This window comes from Aythya ferina, assembly GCF_964211825.1.
Source record: "Aythya ferina genome assembly, chromosome: 8".
Classification (NCBI taxonomy): domain Eukaryota; kingdom Metazoa; phylum Chordata; class Aves; order Anseriformes; family Anatidae; genus Aythya; species Aythya ferina.
The window spans coordinates 13712420-13740171 of NC_140304.1; the positions used below are offsets into that span (position 1 = coordinate 13712420).

The window sequence follows — 27752 nt, forward strand, 5'->3', positions numbered from 1 at the left end:
TGACTTTCACCCCTTAAATCTGGGTCTGGGTGATGATTCACCATCGCAGGATCAGAATTTGTCCTATAAAATCAAGCAGCAGGAAAAAGCCCTCGGGTGAGGGAGTGATGTGGGATCTCCTCAGGGACTTGAATGAGCAGCACCAGCCCCGGCATCCTCCCCAAAATCTCTGCCCCCTTGGATCAGCCACAGTTGGACGGCAGGAGAGGGCTGGGAGCACACTGTCACTTCGTCTCCAAAATCCTCCCAGGCAGTCGAAGAAAATAATTTGGAGGCTTTCAAATATGAAGAATGTAAAGGCCATCCTTAGGAGGCATGAATAATAGCAAGTGACAGCCCAAACTGAGCCAGCAGTGCGAGCCCAACGCCAATCCCCCCCTGGCTGTGCCCGTGCAGCCAGGGCCCTGGGCAAGGCTCTGTGCTGGGCGCCAGCTCCTTTTCCTGGGGTTGCTGTAGGGGTGGCCCCTTTTACAAGGCTGGCAGCCACTTGCTCGTGTGTCCCCCCCCCACTGCCAGCCGGTGCCCACGCCCTGCCCCACCTCGTCCCTTGGGGCTGGGCCCCTCGCAGTAGATGGAGATGGGTGCAGGAACATCCACATGCAGGTAAGGAGCGGTCTTGGTGCCTCCTTGGGGCTGCGGGACCCCCTTTGGCCAAATGCCACAGCAGGGCTGGACCTGCTAAACCCACTTAGGGTCCAGAGCTGGACCCTAAACCCATTTACCCATGGGGATGCTCCTGCTGGAGCTCTCCCCAGGCTCAGGAGCATCCTCGTGGGTAAATGGGTTTAGGGGATCTTTTTTACAGAATTACTTCTCCTTTCCGTCTTTCAGGGACCACTCCTCCCCTGCTGGTTTGCATTTGCTTGGCAGCAGCAAAAAACACCCTGAAGGCACTATTGATCTGTGGTGGGGGCAGAGGGGCAGCGAAGCGGGGCGACCCCTCCAAGGCATGAGAGCATCACTGCTCCCATCACGGATGGGTGACACTGAGCCAAAGCCCAGCAGACCGCGAGGATGAGTTGGGGACTGAGCAGCACTGGGGCTCAGAAATTATTTGGGAACAGCACGGGTGCCAAAACGATGCTCACGGAGGGGTGGGAGAATAACACACACTGGTCACCCCGCCGGGTTTCTGGTGCCCAAGAGCAGGCAGCATCCTATGTGCTCTCTTTCCCCCTCCACGTTTCCTTTCCTCCTCTTCTTTTTTCCCCATAGGAGATTAATGGTAATTCTTTGTCTTTTAACATGACTGTGCCTTACAAATTCTCTCTCTCGCCTTCATCCTTTAAATTATCCACATAATAAAATATGCATTCAGTGATTTCAGGTCATAATTTGATCTACTTAGGGAAGAAAAGGGATGATGGAGAAGGGTTGCCAGCATGCTCCACTTTCATCCATTTATCTTTATTTATCATCTTTCTTTCCTAATAACCCATGTGCAGCCCCGTGATGCCAACACCCCTACCTACGTGCTGCTTCCTTGCAGAACAAGACCAAGTCCTGTGCTGTGCTCCGGCTTGGTGGGACCCGGTGAGCCCCCAGCCCCTGGCTGTTGGTGAAGGTGTTGTTACAGGGCTGGGAACATCAAGCAGGGGGCATCGAGCTGCTGGCAGTCAGGGACAGAGCTGCAGGGACAGCAGTGCACAGAAACCCTGCTGCAGCATCCCCAGGACACAAGTTTGGGTCGACTCCTGTTGCTGTTAAGTTCCTGCCCAAGAAACGGAGCTGAATGATGGCGAACAGGAGCTGGGGTTTGCAGGACCGCCACAAGCCAGCTGCAGGCTGTTCAACAACCCAGCAGAGCTGGGCGCTCCCAGCTGCTGGCCCTGCCTGGGCTCAGTTTTACCCAGCTGTGTAATGAGCGTGAATTCACCACCATGCAAAGCCCAAGCATCTTATCCAGCAGAACAGGAGTGGGGGCAAGGATCCCTCCTTCCTCTTGTCCCTCAGGGAGCTGTGGGAGGCAGGGGCTGTTGTATGGCAGCGGGTGATGCAGCTGTGGAGCGAGTCCCCTTCTGGCCACTTCTGTCCCAAGAGCCACTGGCTGCTGCCGGAGCCCTCCTCCCCACGGCACCCAGGGCTGCCAGAGTCTCATTTCAGTACCAGACGCTAAACCTGAACGTGGAATTTAATTGCTTTAATACCCTCCTTAACACGCTGCAACATCGGAATGAATTTTCTTGGTAAGAGCAGCACCCAAGGGAATTTTGCATTTTAAAAAACCCCAGGAGCCCACTGTACGCTGCTGCAAATTCCCCCTGCGCTCCCCTCTGCCCCACCGCTGAGGAGGGGATGGAGATGCAGAAGGCGAGGGTCCCCCACCCTGGGGCTGATGCCACTCCTCTGCCCACCCCCTCAAACTGTGCCTGTGCCCAAGGACCGAGCCACCCTCACCCGGTGCCCCGAGGTTTGGAGAAGAGCAGCAGCAAGCGGCGAGCAAGCCGGATGCAGCGTGCGAGCGCCCACGCTGCGAGCATGTCGGGCTTGTTTGCCACAAAAATCATGGTTTAAAATCCCTGTGCTTAGCGTGGTCCGTGTAACAATGTCCCCAGGGTGCCTATTTTTCCTGTAGCTGTTTACAGAGCTATTTGTCTGTCTGCAAGCTGGCGAAGCCTCTCGTTACCCTGACGCAAAGCTATCGGTTTCAGCAGCACTGGTGGGGCTGCGGTGTGGGCGCCTGGGTAGGAGGGGGTTGGTTTGGGTAAAGGAGATTTTCTAGGAACAAGGTTTTGGAAAGTCTGTGAAACAAGAGGTTGCAAAGAGGAGAACATCCAAAAATACTGTTTTCTGGACATGATGGGGTAAAAACTTGCCTGCCCTTGCTTTACGTCATCCAGCATTGTGGCCAAAGATTCTCTTTCAGAATAAATAATCCTGCTTGCCTGGACTCATTTAAGTCAGAGAGGCACTGAAATGCCCCTGCAGAAGGACAGCTCTGTGCCTGTGAACCCCTTGCTTCTGTCTTCCCGGTGCCACCTGAGGCTCAGCCAGCGATGAACCCGACATTAAACACACTCCTCCGTGAGGGCTGGGGACATCACCCAGCCTCTTGCCTTCCTTTTTGAGTGATTTATTCTGGTGATGGAGATGCTCTCAGCACGGACAAATGAGAAAACAAGGGCTTGTGCTGCAATGATGCTTTGATGGTGAGGCGTTAACATCAGCACCACTTACCTGGGACAGCATGGAAGCCAGAGAGGGAGAAGGACCAAAGAGGAGGATGGGTGGCCAGAGGCACGGCCTCAATCTGCCCCTGCAGAAATGCCACCAACCTCGTCCCCAGAAGCCACGGAGATGGTGCCAGGTCTCTGCCATTGAGCAGGGGAGCAAGGGGAGCTTTTCTGCTGGGCACTGACTTGTTTCCTGCTGCAGCTGCTCCGTCTGCCTCCGCTCTGCACTGCAAGCCACAGGATTTCCCAATGCTGCGTCCCCAGGGTGAGCTCGGACTCCATGGCCACGCACCGCAGCATCGTGACTGGGGGAGCCGGGTTGTATTTTGCCAGTGAAGAGGATGCCCAAGTGCAACACTGGGGCTCAGTCCAGCACCATTTGCTTTCCAAATGCGTAGCGTTTGGAGGCTGTGTGATGGGAGCAGCCTGGCGAAGCCCCTGCTAGGGGGACAACTGCTGCTGCGCAATTGCTGCACCAGTCTGGGACAAGACTGGCAGAGATGGGGCAAGATGCCCACAAAGCCAAAGCAGCTGTGCTGAAAGCAGCAGGAGTGCAGATCCACCCGGTGGCTTTTCTCCAAAGCCGGAACCCTTTTGGATCCTTTTTGTTGTTTTTCTTTTTTTTTGTTTTCTCTTTTTAAAATTCTTTTTCCTACAGCGCCGCCTCTCCCAAAGAGCAACAGGTGTCCGTGCTGTCAGCGGCACCACTGGGTCGTTTCCTTCAAAGGCAAAATGAAAAATCCATTTGGTTTCTTGTGTGCTGCCTATGGTCTATAAACACAGCTTTATTGGATGTTTTCAGAAAGCTATCTGCTTGTAATAAGCATTTTATATACGCGGTTTCAGCTGCGACCCGCCTGCTGGAGCAGCGCGAGCGCGCAGCGATGCCGCACAGTAATATTAATGTTCAGCCAAAAAAAATTCCCCGGTTTCTGCCCAGCAAGGTCAAACACGCTGCTTGCAGGGCCACTTGCTGGCCTCTCCAGCCCAGGGCTGCCGCCTGGTTTTGCTTTGCTCCATACGCACCCAGCAGCGTTCACCCTTGCCCAGCTGCTGCATGGGAGCAGATTTCTGGGGTTTGATCGGAGGACGCAGGACTTGTGGAAAGGTTGGGTTGAGGTTTGCCCAGAACACCAGCCAGGTATTGGTGCTTCTGCTTGCTGATGCTGGTGAGGTTGCTGCCTCTGCCCCGGAGCCGTGCAGTGTGGCTCATAAGGAGTAGGTTGGAGCCACTGCTGGAAACTGCCTAACCCCACGCACATCCTCAGGCTGGCTTTGCCTTTTCCAACTTCGGTGAACCAGCTCAGCTGGGAAATAACCTCAGCTAACAACGGCACTGCTCCTCACTGGGCACAAAGCTTTGGGAGGCTCATTACTTTGAATATTCAGCTAAGTTGTGAAATCGAAAGGAATCAGAGTGCTCTGAATCTGTTAAAATACAATATCACAATCTCTTCAGGATCTTCCCTGCTTTTTTTTTTTTTTTTTTTTTTTGGCTGGGTGATGGTAATTGGGTGGATTTGTCAGGAATTCACAAATAGCTTTAAATCTGCAAGGAGAGAACTCAATTGGCACTTCCTCCTGGCCGTATTTGAGGCAGCGGCCGCGGGGGATTTGGGCTCATTTCTCCTGTTCGAGGTGACGCCAGTGCGTGGCTCTGCAGGAGCAGCAGGGACTGCTGAACTCAGGGCTTTTTAACTGAGATGCACAAGGACAGGTGTAAAAACCCCAGTGCCAGCTTGGCCTTTTTATCCTTCCCCAAGGTCTGGAGCAGCTGCTGGCACCCATCACCTGAAGGGGGCCTGCGGGAGGGATGGAGGGGGACTGTCTGCTGGGCAGAGCAGCAATGGGACACAGTGCAGTGGCTTTAAACTAAAAGAGGGTGGGTTTAGATGAGATATTGGAGGAAGTTCTTCACTCAGAGGGCGGTGAGGCACTGGCACAGGCTGCCCAGGGAAGCTGCAGATGCCTGGTCCCTGGGGATGTTGGATGGGGCTCTAGGAGGAGGTGTTGGGTAGAAAGGACCTAGCAGGGTTGGGACCAGGTGACCTTTAGGGCCCCTTCCAACCCAAACCATCCCATTGTTCTGTGATGCTGTGGTCCAACAGGGCAGGAAGCCCCACACACCAGTGGCAGTTTCCACCCCTGTTAACCCTCAGCAGGGCAGCAAGGCCCAACCCTTGTTGCGTGCAGTTGCCCTGCTGCTTTGCGTTCCCAGCCCAGCCAAACTCAGCGGGCTCACTCCTTCCATCTCTTACTTTGTCACTGTTACTTTTTTTTTTTTTTTTTTTTGTGCTCCTCCTGGGAATTTCATGGTGCTGCCTTCCCCGCACGCCCCTTTGAAGATGCTGCATCCCCCGGGGCAGCCGCCTTGCAGCAGGGCCGGCGGGGGCGGCGATGCAGCACCAGCAGCAGCAGCACCAGGAGCAGAAGGAGCAGCAGCATCAGGAGCATCAGCACCAGCAGCAGCACCAGGAGCAGCAGCAGCAGTGCCGCCTGGGTTTTCGGGCGGGCTTTTCCTCCCGCTTCTGCCCGCTAGGTGGCTGCGTGCTGGGAGGAGAGCCCGGAGCGGGGAGCGAGGGGAGAAGAGGGGCGAGCAGGAAAAAAAAAAAAAAAAAAAAAAAAAAAAAAAAAAGGAGAAGAAAAAAAAAAAAAAAAAACAAGCTGCTGAAATTTAAGCAGGGGAGGGAGCGGCAGCCAGGCAGTGCCGGGGTCGCTCCGCTCCGCCGCAGCAGGCAGCGGGGCTGCCGGCGCCAGGCCGAGCCCGGGGACCCCTCCGGAGCGGGGGCTCCCCAAATTCCCACCCGACGGCGGCGGCAGGAGGAGCCGGCCCGGCCCGGTGAGTGCCTCCAGCACCGCGGACAGCTCCGCACCCGCACCCCGCGCTCCGCACCCCGCGCCCCGCATCCCCCGCGCTGCCCGGCCCCCGCCGCCCCTGCAGCCCCCCCCGACCACCGCATCGCCCCCAGCCCATCGCCCCCCATCGCCCCCCATCGCCCCCCAGGCTCGGAGGGAGGCGGCGGGGGGACGGAGCCCGGCCGGGGAGGGGGGGCGGGGGGCGCAGGTTTTTTTGCGGGGAGAGAGGGATGCGCGGGGGGGAAAGGCGGTGGGGGAGAGGGTCGGGGGATCGGGGGGGTGCGGCAAAAGCCGCTCGCACTTTCTGCGAGTTCCCTTCGTTGCTGGAAGGAGGTTGAGGAAATTTGGCTCTCGGCACCTGCGTCACACGGCGAGAGGAGGCAGCGGGGGGGGCTGCATCTCGCTGCGTCCTGCGGGCAGCGCCGGGGACACCTCGCTGCCCCCCCCGCTCCGTGCTCCTTGTGCCTCCTTGTGCCTCCGTCCCCACACCCCTTCCCTCCAGCCCACGGCTCCCCTTCCCACGGGGACCCCTCTCAGGCGGCAGCCCCGGCTCCGGGCGGGCTGGGTGGGGGCAGCCCCAGCCCCGAGGCCACCCGGGCCCCGCCGAGCAGCGGGGGCTGCCCAAAGCCCGGCTCTCTCTGGTCGCGTTCAAAGTTTGAACGAGGTTTCTTTTTTTTTTTTTTTTTTTTTTTTTTTTCCTCCTTCTCTTGCTTGCTCGGGAATAGCTCGGAGGCGCCCCGCGCGTGGCTGCGTTTTGGGGTGAAACCTGGGGGGGTTTGGGGCGGAACCCGGAGGGTCTGAACGCCAGCCCTGTCATTTCGTGGAGCCGGAGAGAAAACAAAACGGAGGAAAGGGCCCCGCTGGCACCACCACACGCCGGATCTCAGCGGCCTCTTTCCTCCATCAGGAGCTGGGGCTGGAGCATCCCTGCCGAGCCGCTCCCCGGGGAGCCCGGTGCTCCGAGCAGCCGGGGAAGGAGAGGCACGGCCGTGCCCCAGGCAGGGATGAATCCGGCACACTCCATCAGCAGGGACCTGTCAGAGCTCCTGGCAGGCTCCCCCAGCTTCGGCAGCCCCCTGGCCCCACTCGTCTTGCCGGGGCGCGTGGCGAACGCGTCGAGAAAATGCTCGTCAGTGAGCAGGGGCGTGCGGGTGCGAGGTCGGTGCTGGGAGGCATTACATAAACAAACGGAGCAGAGCCACAAGTGAGGTGCTGGAAGGAGTCAATTCATTGACGGAGCTGCCCAAGCAGAAGGGATAAAGCCGGCAGCACGGTGACATGGCGTGGCAGCCGCTTATAATCCCCTCTGCTTTTAATTGTGTCTGTAATGAGAAATGAAATGTCAATGTCATTAGCTGCCGCCGCTCGCCATCCCCATCGGCGTGGCACTGGGGGACAGGGGACACGCAGGGGCTCGGCCACGTGCCCCACAGCCAGACCAGAGCTAAAACTGCAGCGAGGGCAAACCCAGGGCTGGTCAGATCCCCCCAGCCCTGCTGCGGGCTCTTACAGCCCTTGTCCCCAGGAAGAAGTGGGCTGGGGCAGTGGGGAATACAAATGATTGGGAAAAAATATTAAGAAGGAAATTTATGGAGGAATCTGTGGTATCCTCCTGTATCCTGGAGATGTGCATCAAAAGCATCTGTTTTCACCCCAGGAGGAGAGCCAGCCCCACTGTGTCTGACCATGGGCCACAGGGACGGGCACTGCTGAGGCTGCAGCGCTGGAGGGCTCCTCGGCTCCTTGCCCCAAAGGGTGGTTGCGTAGGATGATGTAGCTTGGGGCTGCCTGGGACAAGGGTAGCTTAGGACAAGGTACTCAGCCGGTAGCTTTGGCTCAGTTGCACAGATGGATTTCTTATGGTATTGTCTGAAGTAGACCCAAAGTTTGGAGGAATCCAGCCCGGGATGGGGGCTGGAGCTGCAGCCGGCTGTGTGCTGCCTGTGGAGATGTCACATTGAGAGCTGAGCCTGGGGGTCCCGGTGGGCACCTCGGTGGGCAGAAATCCTGGGCTGCGTTAAGCTGCCAGCAGACCAAGGAGGTGCCTTTTCCCCTCCACCTAGCACTGGCGAGGTCACACCTGGGGTGCTGGACCCAATCCTGGGCTCCCCAAGTCAAGAGACACGGAGCTACTGGAGCACCCAGAGAGTGCTCCCAGGTGCCAAAGGGACAGGAGCACCCAAGGGTCACCGTGTGGGTGACAGGGCACCAGCACGGGCTGCCCAGAGAGGCCAGGGAGTCTTTGTTCTTGGAGACACTCAAAAGCCACCTGGTCATGGAGCTGGGCACCCTGCTCTCAGCTGGGAATGGTTGGGAATGGCTGCCCAAACATCACTGCCAGGACGTCCCTGGTCCCAGGGGGCTCTTTGTGGGATGCTTTGGACCTCTCAGAGGTCTGTGAGCCTTCCCAAGGAACGGGCTCCAGTGGCTGCGGCATGGTCCTCTTCTCCTTCTCTCCTCTTCTCCCCTTCTCCTCTTCTTGGTACTGGCATGGCTGCAGGGGTTGGGGATAGATCCATATGGGGCTGCACCACAATACACTCCCCAGCCCTCTTCTTCCAAACCCCCTGTCTCCTTATGCTTATCTCAGAGCCTGATTTCTAAATCCTTCACTTTACCTCTATAATTACCCCTCGCAACCTCCTGCAGCAGCTTCCTGATGATCCCCAGGGACCTGTTTGATTTCCCCCCGTGCTTTGTTCCCTGTTGCCTTGCAGTGTCAAAGCCTTGAAGGTCCGTAAGCGCCGGTGCTCCCCTCCAGCAACACAGCTGCAGGGGAGGCAAAAATTGAAGGGCTGGAGGTGCAGCCTGGGCTGTCCCACCACTGGCCCTGGCTCTGGTGCCTTCCTGGAGGTGGTGACTCTCGTGGCCAGCATCCCGGGGGGGCAGACTGGGGGTCTCCCATGAGAGGAAGGTCCAAGCAGCGCTCACTGCCTCTGCGTGAGGAGCAGAGCCAAGATCCTGCAGGACTTGCAGTGCTGTGAGGTGTTGTGGCCACATGCAGGCTCTTGCTAAGGCTTGAGAGGTTGTGTAGAAATGCCCCTGCTCTTCAGCTGGGGTTTGGTCTCCTTCACATGTGCTCCGTGGTTGTTTTGTGACCCCACGGCTGGTTGCTGCTGGGTTTGCTGGGTTTGCTGGTGTGGCTGGGTTTGCTGGTGAGGCAGGCATCACAGCAATGCTAAATCCTCCCTCCGTGCCCCCTGTGGGCAGTTGGGGGCATAGGGGAGTCAAGACCACCCAAAAGCTCTCATCAAAAAGGGCAGCACAGGTGATGTCTGCTCTCCGAGTCTCCTGTCTCCAGCTGGGAGGCAAGAGGGGCAAGGATGGCTTGGGTCATGCAACATCCCCCTCACATCCGTGTTTCCAACCCATTTCAGTCCCTAATCACCCTTTCCAAACTGGAAATGTGAACCTCTTCCCTTTATTTCAGCTGAAATCATGATAATCAGCAGAAAGCTCTGAAAATACTCCTGATTCCTAAAGCCCATCCCTGAGCAAGAGCACAGCCCTGACGCCGGAGGCCGGTTGCCTCCAAATTAGCCAGCTGGAGCTCTCGGCTGGTAATTAAATGCAGATTGATTGGGATAGATCGGGCTGTTTTCCCTTCGGGTGCAGCAGGGGTTCCTGGGGAAAACGCTCAAGCTGGTGCTAACGGGACCCCCCCACACCCCGAGATGTCCAAGGAAATCCCATTGCAAAGCACGAGCTTTAAACTTACCCTTAATTACCCAGATAATTTATCACAGAGCACTAGGAACAGAGTAAAGCAGACAAACAGTTCTGAGATAGATCTCAAGGAATTGCTTCATTTAGCAAATAATTTTAATGTAAGTAACTATTTCCTACAACGGGGACAGGGCTGGAGTGCCACGGGGGGCTCCCAGCCACAGAAGGGATGAGCCCTCTGTGTAATTCCTCATTCATTACTGCTGAGCACCCCTCTTGGCAGCTAAACCAGGATGGATGATGTGGTTTTTGGCTGTTCTGTGCTCACCCGCAGCATCCCCACTGCTGCCAGGGATGTGGCGTCCCCGTGCAGGTGGAGGCTGGGAGAGTGCCCGTGCAGCAGCACCGGGTCCCCTCAGGGCAGGGAATCAGTGAGCAAATCTGGGGTGAATCCGTCTGCTTGCCGTTCTGCTGAAGTGCAGGGTTTTTGTTAGCCTTGTGCTGGAGTCCTGCTCGGCGCTGTGCAATCGCCCTGCGAATCGGGTGGCTCGGGGATGCTTGAGGAAAGGGGATCGGTGTCCCGCTCGGGGTAAGCGTTGCCTGGTTCAGACAGCCTGGGCCAGCGCACCCAGGGATGCTTCATCTCCCTGGGCAAGTGGGTGGGAAAGCCAATGGCCCAAAGCCGGGCCACGAAGCTTCGCAGCCTCCTCATTAGTTGCTTCTTCCCCTCTCCCTCCCCTCCATCTCCCCCTCCTGCTCCCGACCCGTCCCTCTCCCTCACCAGCCTCACCACACTCTCTTCCCTGCTCCGGGCTTTTGTTTCCCTCCCGGCTCAGCTGAAAAGCGCTATTTATTGCGTCAGGCGCTCGCATGAAGAGAGGCTCTCTCCGGCTGCCCGCCGCAGATGGGGACCTCGCTCAATCCGCGCCCTGTTCTCAGCTGGGGAATAACAATGAACTCGAGACGGAGAAAGAGCAGCTCTGTGCTGCGGGAGACAGCCCTGTCCGTGGGGCTAAAATAACTCCACTTGTTTTATTTATAAACTCCGGGGGGACGGGGAGTGACCAGCATACAGATGTTGGCACAGCTGGCCCGGCCGGCACTACGTGCCCCGGCACAAGGCTGCCACGCTGCGGGGCTGCGCTGGGGTCCCGCATCCCACCCACAGCAGGGATGCTCCCGTGGTGCTCAGCTTCCCCCCCAGAGGAAGGGGTGGGGGAGCAGGGAGTAAAAACCGGCAAAGAAAAGCCTTTCTTCATCATTTATGAGTGCACACAAAATGAAAGGAATGGCGATAGCAGTTAAGCTGATTTCTCCCCATCCGGCTCCCTCCCCTCTGCTGCCCCCCCATACACGCGCTCACTCCCGCTCGTCTCCTCCCGCGCTCCCACGAGTGAATTGGATTAGTCACATCCTTAATTAACTGTGCTGGTGTGAGCTCTATTAGGTATTAAATGTTTGTCACAATCCAATTAAAAAAGCCATCCCAGCAGGGCAGAGGTTTAGCAGTGCCATGGGCTTGCAGCCAGGTGGGGGGCATGGGGCAGAGCCCCCTCCAGCCCCACAGACACCCATGGCGTTGGTTTGCCTTCAGGAAGGGCTCAGACCTCAGCATTAGACCTGGGTGTTTTTGCTCCAAGGCTTCCCACACTGGCGCTGGCTTTGCTTTCTGCCTCCAGCCACACGCTGCTGATTTAACCCAAGACATCACCATTTTGGTTCTGTCTCCCCACGCACACACTATATCCCCCCAGCAGCCTAACCCACAAACCCACCATGCCTGCGGGGCTCTTGCTTCTTTTTTCCCAGCCTTTCAGCCCATTCCCAAGCATTACAGAATTGCACATCTCCCCTCACCCTCTGCAGCAGGACTTTATTAAAGCCCCATGGAAACTTTGGATTCATTCTCATTACCAACGCTCCGCTGTGCTGCGCTGTGCCAGCTCCCCCGGTCCCGAGCCCTAGGAGTTTGCAGGGGCAGCCTGGCCACAGGGAGCACCGGGGCTGGCTTCTTGCTAAGCTTTTATTATTTTAATTTCCTCTTTTTCACCAAATGGCACGGCTCATTTGGCTGCAGTTCCCAGGCTTGCCCTTGGTGCTTTGCTGCGGACGAGGTAAACCACGGGCCAAGCCTGTGGTTGAGGCATCGATTTGCACAGTAGGTTAGGTGCCACTCAGCAATTTTATTGTAAACAAAATAAAATAAAATCCTCTGGGGTGAATTTTGACCATGGCATCCCTGCAGGTACCCAGGAGATGGCGGTGGGACCCATGGGCACCCACGGCCATGTCTCACCCTGATGTCCCACGGCAGTGGTCTGGGAGCAGAGACCCTGGCGGGGAGCAGCTCCTTTGCAGCAGAAGCAGAAAGCCTTAATCCCTTTAAATTTCTCTTTATTGATTGTGGATTTATGGCTAAGCCACTCGCTGTGGAAACGCATGAGCTTCCCCCTCACAAGTGCATTAGCAGGCAGCGGGAGCCCACCCGGGGTCTGCTCCAGCTCCCAGCGGGGCTGCAGATGGGGGGGCTGCCTGGGTGTGCAGCACCCTGCAGCAGCACGCAGGTGTCCCCGGTGGGATGCAATGGTTTGTCACCTCCGCATGGCCAGGGTGACCCCTGGGTGCTGGTGGCAGTGAGTGGGAAATGGGCACCACTCGCTTTTTGGGTCGCCCCCCAAATTCCCCTGGGGGTCCCACGCCCTCGGGCTGTGGCTCACTGGGCTGGGGTAAAAGGGCTTCCTGTTATCGATCCCCAGAGCACAGAATCTGCAGCTCCAGAGGATTTTCTTCCCAGCAATCAATGGAAATGTGGTTATCAGGAAAACGTGTTTGACCTGGACAAGTGTTTTAGCAATGTAAACAGAGCTGGAGTGGGGGGGAGAGGAGATAAGGAGCGCGCTGAGTGGAGACAGGCAGCGGCACAAAGGCTGGGAGATGAGAGGGGCTGAGATAAGGAGCGGGGAGGGAGGGGAGAGGAGCCTGGGGAAGAGGTGGCAATGAGGAGAGGAAGGGGACAGGAGGAGTGAAGGAAGGAAGGGGATGATTTCCTTAAAGGAGCACAAGGGCAGGTTTCCATGGAAATGGGTGCTGGCAGGGCGGCGGTACGGGTGATGCTCTGCCTGGCCCTGGCCGTGGGGACCATGGGGACCATGGGACTGTCCCCGCCAGTCCCCAGGTGGGGCGATGCTGTCCCTGTCCCTCACTTTGGGGGCCCTGGGGTGGCATCCATCAGCTTGTAGTCCTGCAGCTCCCCTCTGCCAAACTTTTCCCCTTCATTCGCCTCCTCCCTCTTTCCTCACAACTCAACCTGTGAGACAGCCGTGTCAAAGGGGCCTTGATTAGAGGCTTTAATTAGACCCTGGCCACTAGACTGATGGTCTTGTGTACGCCTCGGTGCCATCCAAATGGGCTTTTGCAGCACCCACAGCGAGCCTGGCGTACGTGGATCTCCCTCATTTCAGGGCTGCACGCTGCAGCTGATGGCTAGCCCTCCATGTGAGCCCCAGGTGACACCAGGACCAGTCCCAAGGTGACACCAGGAGTGATCCCAAGGTGACACCGGGTGTGATCCCGTGCTTCCCCGACCTGCTGCCTGGGTTTTGGCTGCCCCATTGATGCCCACAAACCCCACGCTCTGTGCCAGCCCCACCATGCGGGACTGATGGGAGCTGGTCAGCCGCTGGCGACAGCGAGTCCCCCAGCGTCAATACCAGTCTGTTTCCAACGGGTTCCAAAAATTAATAACAAATAGGGCTGGAGAGAGGAGAAGTCCTGAAATTGGGGTTGGATGGCCTGGTGAGACAAACATATTTCAGGACAGACCTGAGCACCAGTGTGGGCAGAAGGGATGCGTGGGGCGACCAAGCAAAGATACCCCTGCCACCAGCACCCACGATGCAGGAGTGACAGCCCACGGCACCCAGAGGGGCTGAACAGTTCCAGGGCTGGACGGGGCAATGAATTTTAACCCCCCAAAAGTGCCCTGTGAAGCTAAGGGTCTCCACCACTGGAACCAGGAGCAGAAACCACGGGATTAGTAATTTACACAGCTGTGTTAAGCAGGGCAGCAGGGGAGTTAAAGAGATCCAGCTCTGAGGCTTCGCAGTACAATTTGAGCCTCTCAGTCCTCCCTCCTGTCCCATGGAGCCGCCGATGTCCTGGATGGGTGTTTGCCCCATGTTCGCCTTACAGCATCGCTCCAATCGTTACTGTAATTACACAGTAATTACCATGTTCTCTCTCTCTCTGCACTTTGTCCCCATCACAGGCACCTCTTGATTATCGGTAACGCCGGCACTGCAGCTGAGTACAAAACTCCCATTTCCCAGTAATTTGCAGCCCGGTGGAATAGCTGTAACTAAAGCCACACCAACTTTGTGATTGTGGGGTTCATTACTTAATTACCTAGTTAATTAACCTCCAGCACTGGGGGGGGAGCAGAGGTCTCCAGGGCACTCAGACAGCTTAGGGAAACTGAGGCACAGGCACTGAGCCAGGGGTTTCAGCTAGGGCCAGTGTTACAAATACATTACAGGTAAAAACCTGACATCTTTAATTGAGCATGCGAAGGGCAGGGTTTCTTCCAGCAAGGCTGCACTTGATGCACAGGGTTTGGGGACACCCACCCCAGGATTTGGGGACACCCATCGTGCTGCGAAGGCTAGCACAGCCCATCAATCCGCAGGTACCCAGCTCTGCACCTTCTGTTGTCACCCTAACAGCCACGTCCCCACTTGGAGGGAAGAGCCAGGGGATTTCTCTACTAAAAAAAGGCTTTTTTTTCAGCTTCAATATGTGCGGTGCCTGGCATGGGGTTGGGGGGAGGAATGGCGGGGGGAGCTCTTGGTGAAAATGAGCCCCCAGAATTTTGCTTAGCAGCCCGCGGGGCAGGCTGGGCTTTGATCAGCACACGTGCACGGGTGGCCTTTTTTTGGCTGCGCCTGCAGCATGTGGCTGGAAGAAGTCCAGTCCCTGGGGCGAGCACCCAAAAATGACACAACGGAGGCGGGAGTGAGCACAAGGAAAATTGTCACCCTCCGGGGAGGGAGAGGCAGGGGAAAAAAATGCATGCAGGGCCAGGCAGAACACAGTGAGGCAACCAACCCTCCTAGGCTATGTTTTTGCTGCAGGCAAGCTGGCGTTTTGCAGCACGGCTTGGTGCCAGGGCAAGGTGGGTGTCACAGGTGAAGGCTTTGGCAAGGAGATGAGGAGCAGGAGGGACTTTTCTCCAGCCCCCCTTCCTTCACCCCTCTGGGTGAAGGAATTTGGGAAAAGCAGGGTGCCCCTGTACATCGCCACTCCCTTGATGCTGATGCGCAGGAGAAAACTTCTCTGTTAGTAGGCTAAATCCCCAAACCAGGTGAAAAGTCCCCAGGATAGGATGCTGAGGTGCTGTGCCCATACCGATCTGCCACCAGGCTGTGGTGCATGGAGGAAATGTCACCAGGTGCTGTGCTGGTGGGGACTCAGGGCTGGGGCCAGGAGCACAGGGCAGTGATGGGCACAAGAGGAGAGAAGCAATGGGGGTGGTAAACAAGATCGATGCACAGATTAAAGAGGCAGAGGGAAGAGAGGCAAAGGTTAAGAATATAAATAGGTAATGCTCCAACTCAGATTGCGAGGGAGAGGCGAGGGAGGTTAGATGGGAATAAAGCAGGGGCTGAGTTGTTGGAGAGCTGGGTAAAAAGAGAGCATGGAAGTGATGGGGAGAAAAACTGGGTGGTTAAATAAGTGGTGAGATGAGAGGAGCTGGGGGCAGAGGATGGGGACAGGGTCGTCATCACCGCCCAGACACCACTGCCTCTCACAGCCTGCGGGGTGGGGAGACGACAGGAAAGGAAGAAAACCCCGGCATCTCCCAAATGCAGCTCATTTGAATTCCCCTGCCAAGCCCCAAGTTACTTTATACAGCCTCCTATTTTCTCGGCTATCTGCTGAAACATTAATTTTACAGCCCTAGTCAAAAAAAGCTGTTGGGAACAAAGCAAGTTGCACAGTGGTGCTTATTCCCTGCACTGCAAACCGACACCATGGTGCCTTCCCTCCCCCCTTAACGACACCCCGATGGCTCTGCAAAGTGGGCTGGGCTATTAATTGCATCGCCTTGCACCAGCCAAAACCCAGAGCAGCACCACTGGGCTGGGCACGGGCTCCTTTTGCTCTCGGGAAGAGAAGCAGAGGATGCACCAAGCCCTCCGGCATGGGTGCTGCAGGAGGCGAGGGTGGTGGTACCCCACCAGGACGCCCCAGCAAAGTGTGGGGGGAAGTTCCTGCTGGCACAGCCCAGGTGCCGTGCTGGTATCTAGGTATATAAGAACTGGGTGCATAGATATGTGCTCCTATTAACACTGCTGTTTGTGTTTTCTGCTGGTTTCAGGGGGCACAGGAAGGGATGAGGTCGTGGAGCCTCTGCAGGGCATCACCGTGACTGTTTTTGCAACTTCTCAACCTGCTGAGTCACAGGTTTGGTGGCTCCAAATAGATTCTCATTAATGTATCAGGGTGATGGGCTCACTTGGTTGTCCATTATTCATTTTTTATGATACATAAGACACTTTCCAAAAGCCAAAAAAAAAAAAAAAAATCCAGGTGTTTTACTCCCCTTTGTAATTAGATTTGGTAATTAGGCTCTCCTTAGTAATACTGCAGATTTTTGTCCAAGCAGCAGGAATTTTGGGGCCTTCCTCCTTCCTCCCTCCAGCTTAGGCAATGGGGCAGCACATCTCTAGGATCATAGAGTCACAGAACCTTCTAGGCTGGAAAAGACCTTGAAGATCACCTACTCCAGCCATCAACCTGACCTACCAAGTCCTAACCCACGTCCCTCGGTGCCATATCCTCATCTCTGAAACACCTCCAGGGATGGGGACACCCCACCTCCCTGGGCAGCCCACTCCAGTGCTTGGCCACCCTTCCTCCACATGAAGAAATTGTTCCCAATGTCCAGTCCAACCTGCCCTGATGTAGCCCCCAAGAGAGTCAACCCCAAGAAGGGCAGAACTGATGGGACCCAACAATTGTGCAGTTATTAGGGAAATGAACAAGAAAAATGGGATTACTTAAAAAAAAAAAAAAAAAAAAAAAAAAAAAAAAAGCTAGCATGAGAAGCAGCATTTGATGCTTTGCCATTGCTTGGAGTCACATGGAGCGTGGCAATTAAAAGCTGGCGAGGCTTGATTGGCAGGAATGGGAGATGGTGCCAGCGCCTGGCACGGCGTGGGTCTCTCCCACCTGCCTGTCCTTCCTGACCTCTCAGACCTCCACCGGATGCCAAGCAGACGAAGGCTGCTAAATCAGCTGCAGTCCTTCCCCGTTACTTCATTTATTTTATTTTTCTAAACCGGCAGCTTGGAAATAAGAAGGGCCCTCGAGGCAGAGCTGTCTCCAGGTTGAGTTATTTCGCCCCATCCCTCTCTGCATCCCCTTTGCCCTTCATCCTCAGGCTCTCCAGGTGCCTCCACATGCTCTTTGGTGGGATAGGGTGTGCTATGATTCGCATCTGGGTGTCGCATTCAAAAGGAGAGATGATGTTTTGGGAATTGTTTTCTGTTCGGTTTAATTCGTTTTTAATCAGCTGACGGTAATGATTTGATACAGAGCATCTTCCCGAGCGGAGGTTAATCACTGCTGAGCAAGCCTTTCACTCTGCGTTATTTAGAGAGGCGTTTTAGAGAAATACTGTTGGAGAGGCTATTTAACCACGTATTTGTTTTCACTGTGTACACAGCTTTTTCATGGGCTTCCCAGCATCTAATGTGAAGAGATTTTATTTATTTTTGTCATTTGGAGGGAATTCAGCCCTGCCAAACTGCCCGGGATTGGTGGCTCCTGAGGCTGCAGTAATCTGTGCAGACCATCTGGGCTGCAGACCTGGGGGGCTGGAAAGCCCTGTCCCCACCAGCCGAGCTCCAAATCTCTGAGTATTGGAGATACAGAGAAAGGGAATGACCCCATGGCTGTACCAGCATGTACTAAGTGCCAGTTTTCTCTCCGGGAGTGTTTGTAGCTTGATGATGGTGTGGGAGCCAGCTCTGAGCCGGATTTGCCAGCCCCACAGAGCAGGACTGGGGGAGCAAACCCCAAACCCAGCTAGCAGCTGGGGTCTTGCAAATACTAAATTGCTCCTTCAGGAGGGTATCTGGGCACACTCAGAAACCCGCTGCCAGTGAAGCCCCTGGGGCCAGTCCTTTGCAAGGCACCGGCAGCAGTTCTCAGCCCCTTGGCAGTACCCAGGGAGCAGAGCATCCTGCATCAGCCCCTGCGCACTTCTGGTTCCATCCTGCTGCCAGGATTAAAGTGTCTGTCTCGAGATGGTGAATTATCCCTCGGCTGGTGTATAGCTAATGTAATTAAGCGGTGTTTAAAGACTCCCCAAGGTGCTCCCTTCCCAGCCTTGCGGTTTGCAGTGGGCTTGCTCTTAACCACAGCTCGCAAACCCAAGGCAGCAGCCCCATGGGGCTCTACAGCAAAAAAAGGGCTGGGCCCCCAAATCATTTACTGACCTCACCAAACAGTTTCCATTTAATTAAAAGACAACAAAACCAACAACAACCAGAAAAAAAAAAAAAAAAAAAAACCTCCCAGGTGCTCCCTCTCCAGATGTTCAGCATGCTTGTGCCTCGGTGGCACCAGCTCTTCCAGCACGGGTTTGCTGGCTGTGTTGTCTGAATCTTTAAAGTGTTGGACACCACACTGCCCACTTTCTGCCACTTCCTTGTCTTTTTTAGCAACAAAAAAAAATATCAAAATAATGCGGTTTAGTGGTTGGAATGGACAGCAGGTTACAGCAGTGAGGCAGCTCGCTCAGGCGAGCCCTGCTGATGCCTTTAAGAGGCAACCTGTGGCTACAGATTAAAGCTGGAAGCCCAGAGAGTCAGGCTCCTTCCTGGACCTGCTTTAAACACAGCACCCTGTGCCTTGCCAGCTCGTCAGCCAAATCCTTTCCTTTGACACTCAAATTCCCCACTGCCCTCTATTATACCCATCCTATAGCAATCTAGAAATAGTAGCTGAGCAATGAGAACTGCACTGTCTCCCTTCATTTATTCCACTTCAGCCGAGCTAGAATTAGCAAAGCCCCACCAGTGTATTTATTCCCATTTTTCCCTTTTGCCCTAAGCCGTGTTCCCTCCTAGCATCACTGATCCAAACAGCACAGAGTCTGATAACGATAGGCAGTGTTCCCCCCTGCCATGGGATGCATTATTTATGCACTGCATCGATCGTGGGAAATAACCCCAGGGCATTCGAACATGATCGAAATCGCAGCTCGCCCTGCCGACGTTAATTACCCGTCAGCCCGGCATAATTAACAGTTCCCAACACCCCAATTCCCCAGCTCCACACACAGCCCCTGAGCGCTGCCTGCATACGGACGGGGCCTGGGGATGCCCAGCACATGTTGCAGCATCGCTTGCTGCAGACGGGCATCGCTCGCACTGTAATCCATGTGTGCTGCATCAGTCACCCAAATCCACCTGCCTTTGCTCCCTGCCATCCCCCTCTGCTCTTCTCCGCAGCTTTCAGGAGATCTTTAGTGCCTTCTTTAGTGTTTCCCTGCCTTGACAGTTCTTACAGGAATAAATGAAATCACCTCTCAATCTTCTTGATAAACTAAACAGGCTCAGCTCTCTGAATCTCTCACAGAGAGGTGTTTTCCCAATCCTCTGGTAATTCTGTGGCTCTGTAACCTGCAGGCTTCTGCTCAGTGCCATAGGGTGGACACAGCAGTGCCCTGTTCCTACATAGCACCCGAAATGGTGCCCAAAACACCCAGGCTCTCTCCCACCCTTTCTCTCCAGGTAGAGCAGTGCCCCAGAGGTGGAGGAGCCCAGCCCAGCACCTTCACCAGCACCAGGTTTAAACGCTCCTGGTTTTTGCCTGTGATATTTTTGTGCGGCCACACACGGAGAAGGGGCTGTGATCAGCTGATAAAACCTGGAATATGATGCCCTGATCATGCTCGATAAGCCAGGAAGGTTTCATAAGAAGCTAATGCTCTGCCCTGCCCTGTTCCCGTGATATTCAGTGAGATACAACACTGCCAGATCCCCAAAACCATGGAGCAAGGGGTGCAGTGCTGGTGCAGCCCTCCCTGTGCTGGGCAAGAGACTCTCCCCCTACTATTAATGCCAATGAAGGAGCTTTTGAATGCCTCTCCTGAGTGAATAAGGTGGTTTCAGGAAGCTGCTGGTGCTGTGGCTGAAGGGTGGGCGGTTTTGGCATTGCCCAGAGCATAGCAGCCACCAGAACAGCACCGACAGGATGCGGTGCTCAGGGCTGCACCATGGGAATTTGTGGAAGTGGGCACCTTTGCAACAAAAACCTTTCTTCCACTAAAACCACGGGGAAAATGAAAGGAATAAACCATGCCTGGAGCCGTTGGAAGCTGTAGGCATGGAAAATCAGGGAGGGTTGCGGATGTTCCCCTGCCTGGGCAGGAGAGGGGGCACTGATGGTGGGAGGAGGTGGTCGCACCCACCAGGGAAGCTGGAGGCTAATGGAAGGATAATGTCACCAATTAGGGCTTTAGCAGAGGTGAAAATGCTGTAATTGTGATAGAGGATGAGGGGAAGATACCCACTCAGAGCTGGTGCAAATCAGTGCAATGCCATGGACCGAAGCATCAGCTCACACCCAGGCACCAATCCCAACCACAACAGGGAAAGGAAAATGGCTGATAAAGCAAGCAATAACAGCAAAAAAAAAAATAAAATAAAATATAAAATAAAATAAAATCGGTAAAACTGTAATGAAGACTAATTAAAATATTGCCATCATCACAGGGATGATGCTGAGCACAGGGCGGGTGGTGATGACAGCACTACCCAACAGAGGCAGAGCAGAGTGGTGCTGGTGGCGGTGGGGGGGCTGCAGGAGACACCGGCTTGTCGGGATGGAGGAGTAGGTCCTGGAATTGTGATGGGAATAATTATGACTCTAATGGGGTGGTAATAAAGATAATGGAATCGTAATTGAGGAGGGGATGGCTGTAGAGGAGGAGGAGCAGATAACAGCCTTGTAAAGGAGATGATAAGAAAGATAATGGGTGGTAATGGAGTTGTTGTTAAAGGTAATGGAGTTATAATGAGGTGACTGCAGCAGGTAGGAGAGACGGTTGGTTTATCGAGGACCATGATGCAGAGAGGACTATATTTCTAATTCATCATGACAGGCAGTGGTGGAGGTGACCAGGAAGCTAATAATAACTGAAGGGGTCAACTGTTCAGACAAATGTGGACACGTAGCGAGCACGGCAGGACCATGGCCCTGGGGACGCAGTGCAGAGGTGGTGGCAGCAGGGACGTTGCACTGCAGCACGAGCACGAGGTGCAAGGCAGAGACACAAGAACAAGTCCTGGGCAAGCCCTGTGAGGTTTGCTTTAGGGCAGGGCTGTCCTTCAGGGCTCTGAGACGGGGAGCAGGGGGCAGCTGGTGGCGAGGATGAAGATGAGGATGAGGATGAGGAGCCCCTGCAGTGGAGCTGACGGTGACTGGGACCAGCTGGTGACTGCAGCAGGACCTAGCAAGGGCAGGGCTGGTCCTTGCGGGCAGAGCTGCGATGTCAGCGCCTGGCCAGGACAGACACAAGAGTGAGCTCATCTCAGCAGCACAGGCACTGCCTCAGGGGACGAGGCAGAGGGCAGCTGATGCCACCGTGCCTCACGGTTGTCATTTTCAGCCACGTGCATCGGGTCGTCTCCTCCTGAGTTCAGCACACAGTCCCCAGTCCTTCCTGCAGTCCTGTTAATGCCTGGTTTGGAGTTGCTCTAAGTGATTTCTCCATCACCCTTGTGCACCTCCACCTTGGTGCTTGCAGCCTGCTCATGCCATTTGCTGAGCTCATCGCTGTTTCTGACTCCGTTCCCTCTCCACATGAGCTTGCTCACCAACATCACCAGCCTTAACCCACCCCTTGGAAACAGCTGGGCTGGAGACCCTCAATTCTCTCCCCAGATGGCTTGAGGGAGGTGTTTCAACCACCTCTCCTCTCCTCGTGGTGAGGACCACACCAGACCAGGTTCTTTATCCTGCTTTTGGGACTTGCACACATCAGTTCAAGCCTCATCACCAAGTTCTGGCATATCTCCTGCGCCTCAAGAGCAGGTATCCCATCATAGGAGCAAATTGGTTTCACATTTGTTCTCAACAAACCTGTGCTGATTGCTGCTTTGTAGCCTCATTACCCTCCAGGTTCTTACAAATTGATTGCTTAATGACTTCTTGTAATTCTCCCTGCCTTCTCATAATGCTCCCTGTTTTGGAGCCAGGCTTCCAGTTGCCCTGCTGAAGAGATGCTCACTTGCCACCAGCAGCTCTTGGAGAAACCTCGTAAGCCCACCATGATTACCCTGGCCTAATTAGCTGTCTGGGAGGGAGGGCTGAAGCACAGCCCACAGTGGATCCTCTCAGCTCCCCCCCTCCACGGAGGCAGTGAGCTCGGTCTCTCCTTAGTTCCCCTTCCCTGTCCAATGCATTTACAAAAAGTTTTTTTCACAGCCTTTAGGTTGATGGCCTGTTGGAGCTTGTCCTGTTCATACCTAGCTGAGCATCTGCTCTGCCAACCCCATCACTGGGTTTCTGCCCTCATTTCCCCTTTTCTGCTACCCTTTTTGTCTGAGCCACCTTCCTCCTATCCCACTGCATCAGGAAGGCTTGTTTTGGTGCCCCTAGAACAGTCACTTTACGTAATTGCAAGCTTCCCTGCTCTCTTTATCCCTCAGATCATCTTCCCTAGCGATGTTACCTACCAGTTCCCTGAGTTTTTTTCGGTCCATTATCCTCACTCTGCTGTTCTCGCTCCTTTTCTCGTGGCACTGTGCGCTCCGCTATTTTGTAATTTATTTCCTGAAATTACCTCCCACTTTTTTTTTCAGACAGTTCTTCTCTATTAGCCCAAATTAGATCCAGAATAGCAGCTTCTCCAGTAGCTTTCTCCATCATTGGAAACGAGATGTTGCCATCACATACCCTGAGATCTGAATGGCTCCATCCTGTCGTACCTCTCCCATGAGGTGTCCGTGTAATCGAAGGCACTGTTGCCATGAGGTTGCACGGTGTGGAGGCACCTGAGGTTAGAAAAGCCCCTTGCATCCACCCACCTCCCCACCCTAACTCACGTGAGGTCTGGCCCAACAGTTTCACCCTATTTTGGCCACCCCTTTCAGGTTACCCACATCCAAGTAACCTGCTGCCAGCCCCTTGCTAACCTTCAGGAGAAATGCCCTGTTCTTGGAGCCCCGTTTTCTTTCATTCCTTTGTGGCCAGTTTCCTTCTTCCCAAACAAGCTGCACTGGGTCCTGTTTATCCCCGTAATCCTATTTAAGACCTACAACAAAGCTCTAAGACTACATCACCCTTTTTATTTGCCATACTCAACCACACTCTCCTTGTTATGTGCCTTCTCATCCCCTTTCTGATCTCACCATTTTTTGTTTTTCCCTGCCATTTTTTGGCATTTCTCTGGCAGGTGTTTGGCACATCTTTGCTTTGCCAGCAAGCTGGCATGACCAGAATGCCTTGGCAATGGCCATCGGAGCTCAAGGACAGGCCACCACAATGGTAAGCCTGCCTCCACCAGCCTTTAGGTCATCCACCCCCGGGGACATTCCACACCAAAGCATGCCTCTGCTTCTAGGGGATAGGATTTCATGGGTTTAAAGTAACATCTGTGCCTGCCTGAGAAGGGGAGAAGCATCCTTTAAATGCTCAAGCACCTGTGGAAAAAAAAAAAAAAAAAAAAAAAAAAAAAAAAGAAAGAGCTAACAAGTAAAAATAAATAAATAAATAAATAAATAAATAAATAAATCAAGGCCAAAAAAATGAAAAAAAAGAACACAGGAGATTGCACCTGCCTCCAGGATAACCTAGGAACATCTTTTTTATCACTGAAAGTCCATTTTCCATCGAAGATGGGACTTTTTTTTTTGGTCTTAATCAGTTTCCCAATAGAGAAACATGAAGTCGAAATAACCCAACAGACCAAAGGACAAAGCAATTGCAAGTCCCCTGGCTGGTCGCCAAATCAAACTCTGCTATATACAGGGGAAAAAAAAATGAAAGAAAAAAAAAAATCACTACAACAGGTCTCCCAAAGGGAAAACAGGCAGTGAGGATGAAGGATAGGAGGGGAAATTGGAAGAGAAAGTTGGCCTGACTTCAGGACCAGCATGTGCACAGATCCTTTAATGGCTAACCAGCCCAGAGACGTTGGTAGAAAAACTCCCATTTGTGTTATCACCACAAGTTCCAGCCCTGATAAATAATAAGACAGAAAAACTGTGAGCACTGTCATGTAGCAAAAATCTTCACCCCTAAGGTGCTGTCATTGCAGGAGAGGTCTGTAGCAGGGAGATGACATCCTATGTCTCTGGTACAGGGTTGGCCAGGATGCTCGGAGAGTTCCTCAGAGATTCATGGGTCTGGGATGTTCACTGGTCATTCTGGGTCAGGGCTGTTGGATGTAGGGGAAAAAATATCTATCTATCTATCTATCTATCTATCTATCTATCTATCTATCTATCTATCTATCTATCTACCTAATAAATGGGGCCATGGGGCTAGGAGCTGCACCAGGACCAGGGTTCCTGCAGCACCATGGGCGGGTGTTGACCCACCTGCTGGTGGTATCCCCACACCTCATCAGGTGGCTGGAGAGAAAATGGAAAAATAAAATAAGTCAGGGGGATAAAATCCCCAGTATGCAGGAGATGTTATTGCTGTGATTTTGGCTCTTGTAGATGCCCAAATACTGGCGTGCATGGTCTGAGTTTCCTAAGAAACTGTACCCTGTGGAAAAGTCCCACAGGATGTAATAGCAATGCAGCTAGCAGGGTTACCCTGAAACCTGTAGGATTTAATAGCTCGGGTTGCTCTTTCTAAGAGTGGTTTTAACTAGCCAATACATTTTTATGGCAGGGAGAATAATTCTCTCACTTTCATAGAGCATGAGCCACAAAAAACCTGTAAGAAAATCATTTTCTATTAAATTCTTTATTACTTTCAAGGGGACAAAAAGCAAAGAAATGCAACCAAAGTTACATTTTCCATTAGTTGCAGATTCTTTTTAATTCTTAGTGTAAGCCTTGCAAGGATTTATGTGTCGGACTCCCCACTCTATATCCATGGTCCTTTGGTTTGGAATAAAATTGGGGTACATTGCAGCCCCAAAGCTGGGCATTACTCAGTCCATGTGCGCACAGATCTGTGCATGTTCAGTCCTTAGCCAGGGCTCGTGGACCCTGCCAGGCACCTCTTTGCATGCTGGAGCTGGTATTAAATTGGGGGGGAACAAAAATTTGCTGGCTCTGAGATGCCCTCCCTGTGGCAGAGTGAATCACCAGGACAGCGCAGCCTTGGATCCATGAGCTGTTTCACCTGGAAGTCAGCCCAGGCTGAGCCAGTGTTTGGGCAAGGAGGAGCTCTGATGTTGCACCACCAAGGGGTTGTCTAAAAATAAAATAAAATAAAAATATATTTTCAGCCCCAGCCCTTCCCCAGACTCCCATGGAGCACAGGGCCATCTCCTCGCTCCTCTCCGTCCCAAGGACCAGGAGGTTGGAAAGTCAGCTCTGGGTTGGAGGGAATGGGAGCTGGAGCAGAGGGAGCAGATTTGCTCCCTCAGGTCCTTACCTTGTCCCAGGTCCCATTTTTCTGTGGATTTTGCAGGATCAGCTGGCTGCCAGCCGCAGGACCAGGCAATTCAGCAACCAATAGGTTTTTATGGATATTTAAGCTTTGATTTAAGCTCCTGCTGTCATGGCAAATAGAAAATGCTTTCTGACATGCCAAGAAAGGCTGACATGAAATGTAGGCATGTTTCCATCACCTACCCACCCCCCAGAAAAAAATAAAATGTGCTAACAAGAACATAATTACAAACCTGACACCAACAGCCAGAGGTGTGCAGGCACAGGCTGAGCCACTAGATAAATGCTGGAGGAACGGATCCTGTTGCCGTCAGCACTTTTCACTAAAGTATTTTGGGTAAAATAAATAAATAAATCATTTTAAATCAACTCAACATGAACTTGCATCTTCTTATGGTGGGAGCTGTAGTGGGTCTGCCCCAGCACCCAGGCACAGGACAGACGGACAGACCCAGTGCCAGTGCCCCCGTGGTGAAGAAGTCACTATCTTTCTGTTTGCTGTACTTAGGGTGTGGGAGTGGCAGCCCCTGTCCATCTCAGTTAGTGGCTGTGTCCTGCTCCCGGCTGGCACCAGGAGGTGTTTGCTCGCAGGTTTATGCAGAAGCACCGCACAACCAATAATCCCTGGCTTTCGCACTGCTGCACTCCAACTCTGCAAATATTTTTGGCTATTTCCCCCCTTCCTACGGTGCTGCAATTGCCGTCCAAGTGATCTCGTTTCTCAGTTCAGCAAGCCCTACAGGAAGACCACAGTGTGTTATTTATCATTATTTATCTACCCTTTGGATCAAAAGGGAAAGGGCAGCAAAGGCAGGCAAGAAAGAGTGCTCCAGATGACTGTGGCTAATCTGGGCTTAGAAATTATAAAATTCACCAACTCAGAGAAATAAGAAGTGCTGAATCAGCCTTCCCTGATCAGCAAAGGGCAACTGTGTATGTGCATGGGTTGGCACTGGGGATGGAGGGAGGAGGGAGCAGAGCACAATGAACTTTTCTGCTGGTGACAGGGGTTGTGTCACATCACTGCCACAGCATTGAAGGGGTCTCCTTCAGCATGCAATTCTTCAGAAGAAAAAAAAAAAAAAAAGGAAAAAAAAAAAAAAAAAAAAAAGGAAAATTGATTTTAAGTGCTTGCTTGTAAACTGTCCAACCCCAACACTCATGATGCTAGTGGGATAATTTAAGTGAGCAAAACCAAGCTGGAGCTTAGAAAGCCTGACAGACCAGCAGGCTTGCTTCCAAGCTCTCATGCCCTGCACCGGCTCCAAGCTCAGCAAAATTATATTACACATTTATATCCACTCCTTAATGAGGTACTTGCCTATTATAGGGCAATAAAAACTCAGCCTGACTCAGGTCTTCTGTGCAAGTCCATGCTGGTGCACTGAGGCTTCCCAATCACCTTTATTTTCCCTGCAATAAAAGGCACAGACGCTGCTACCAGGTCCTACACAGGGACGTAAAATGGGGACAGACTGGGGGTTTCCCACTCTACCTCAAGAATTTGGTGGCAGGATTAAACCAGAGACAATGGAGCTGGCGAGCTGTGCCCTGTGCTTGTGGGGAAGCAGCGGGAGATGGGTGTGTGCTCAAGGCTGATGAAGGGAGCAGCAGCCCTGGGTTTGGGGCAGCCAGTACCTGCAGGCAGCCCTGTGCATACCCAGGGCTGCCACCTCCTCTCCATACGCACACACAAGGCTCACCTGGCATGGAAAAAAAAATAATAAAATAAGTAAAACAGATTAACCTATCTGACAGTACAGCGAGGATGTGTTAAACCCAGCCCAGCTGGCTGGCTCAGGAAAAAAAAAAATAGTGGTTATTACTGCAAACTCTATATACATTATTTATCAAATGAAGTCTCTGCAGCAGGTCTACGATTCATTTCCTTGCTCTGGTTGTCTTTTTGATGGTAGAAATCATCTTGAGCCCTGCTATGGGGCTGGGGGTGAGCATCTCTGCTGCTCTCCCAAAATGCTGAGGTTAAGGTATGGGAGGTGGTTGGTGCACGAGCAGTACGCTGCTCGATGCACAGCCGGTGTTACTTGTGTGGGGGGAGGCTGTGTGCTCCGTCCAGGGGAGCAAAGTCTGGCACAAGTGTCTGCTGCTTTGCTGAATAACTGGGGGAAACTCTGCAGAAACTGCAATTGGTAGGAAATATCAAATATTGGAGGGTTCAAACAGTGTGATCCCTGCTGCCACCTGCCAGGTTGCATGTGAATCAGCCGCAGTCCATGGCTTAGCTTGAGTGATATGTTAAAAAGGGAGAAAAATGAGAATTTTCCAGTCTAGGTATAAACAATCTGAGGTATGCCAGAGCACGCACGACCTGAGGGGCGCATCAGGTCTGCTCCTTCTCCACAGTGTAAAAATACACACCCAGGGGAAAATGAATGCAAAGACATGCCCG

The 27752-nt window shown here is 53.5% G+C and overlaps 1 protein-coding gene across 1 annotated transcript in view; it reads left to right on the forward strand.

Moving 5' to 3' along the window:
- Positions 1–5871: 5871 nt before the first annotated feature.
- TNR (tenascin R) overlaps positions 5872–27752 on the forward strand; it is a 55777-nt gene continuing 33896 nt past the window's right edge. Inside the window, exon 1 of the mRNA XM_084528498.1 lies at positions 5872–6012. The gene's annotated coding sequence lies outside the window, so the exon portion shown is untranslated. The remainder of the gene's footprint in view (positions 6013–27752) is intronic.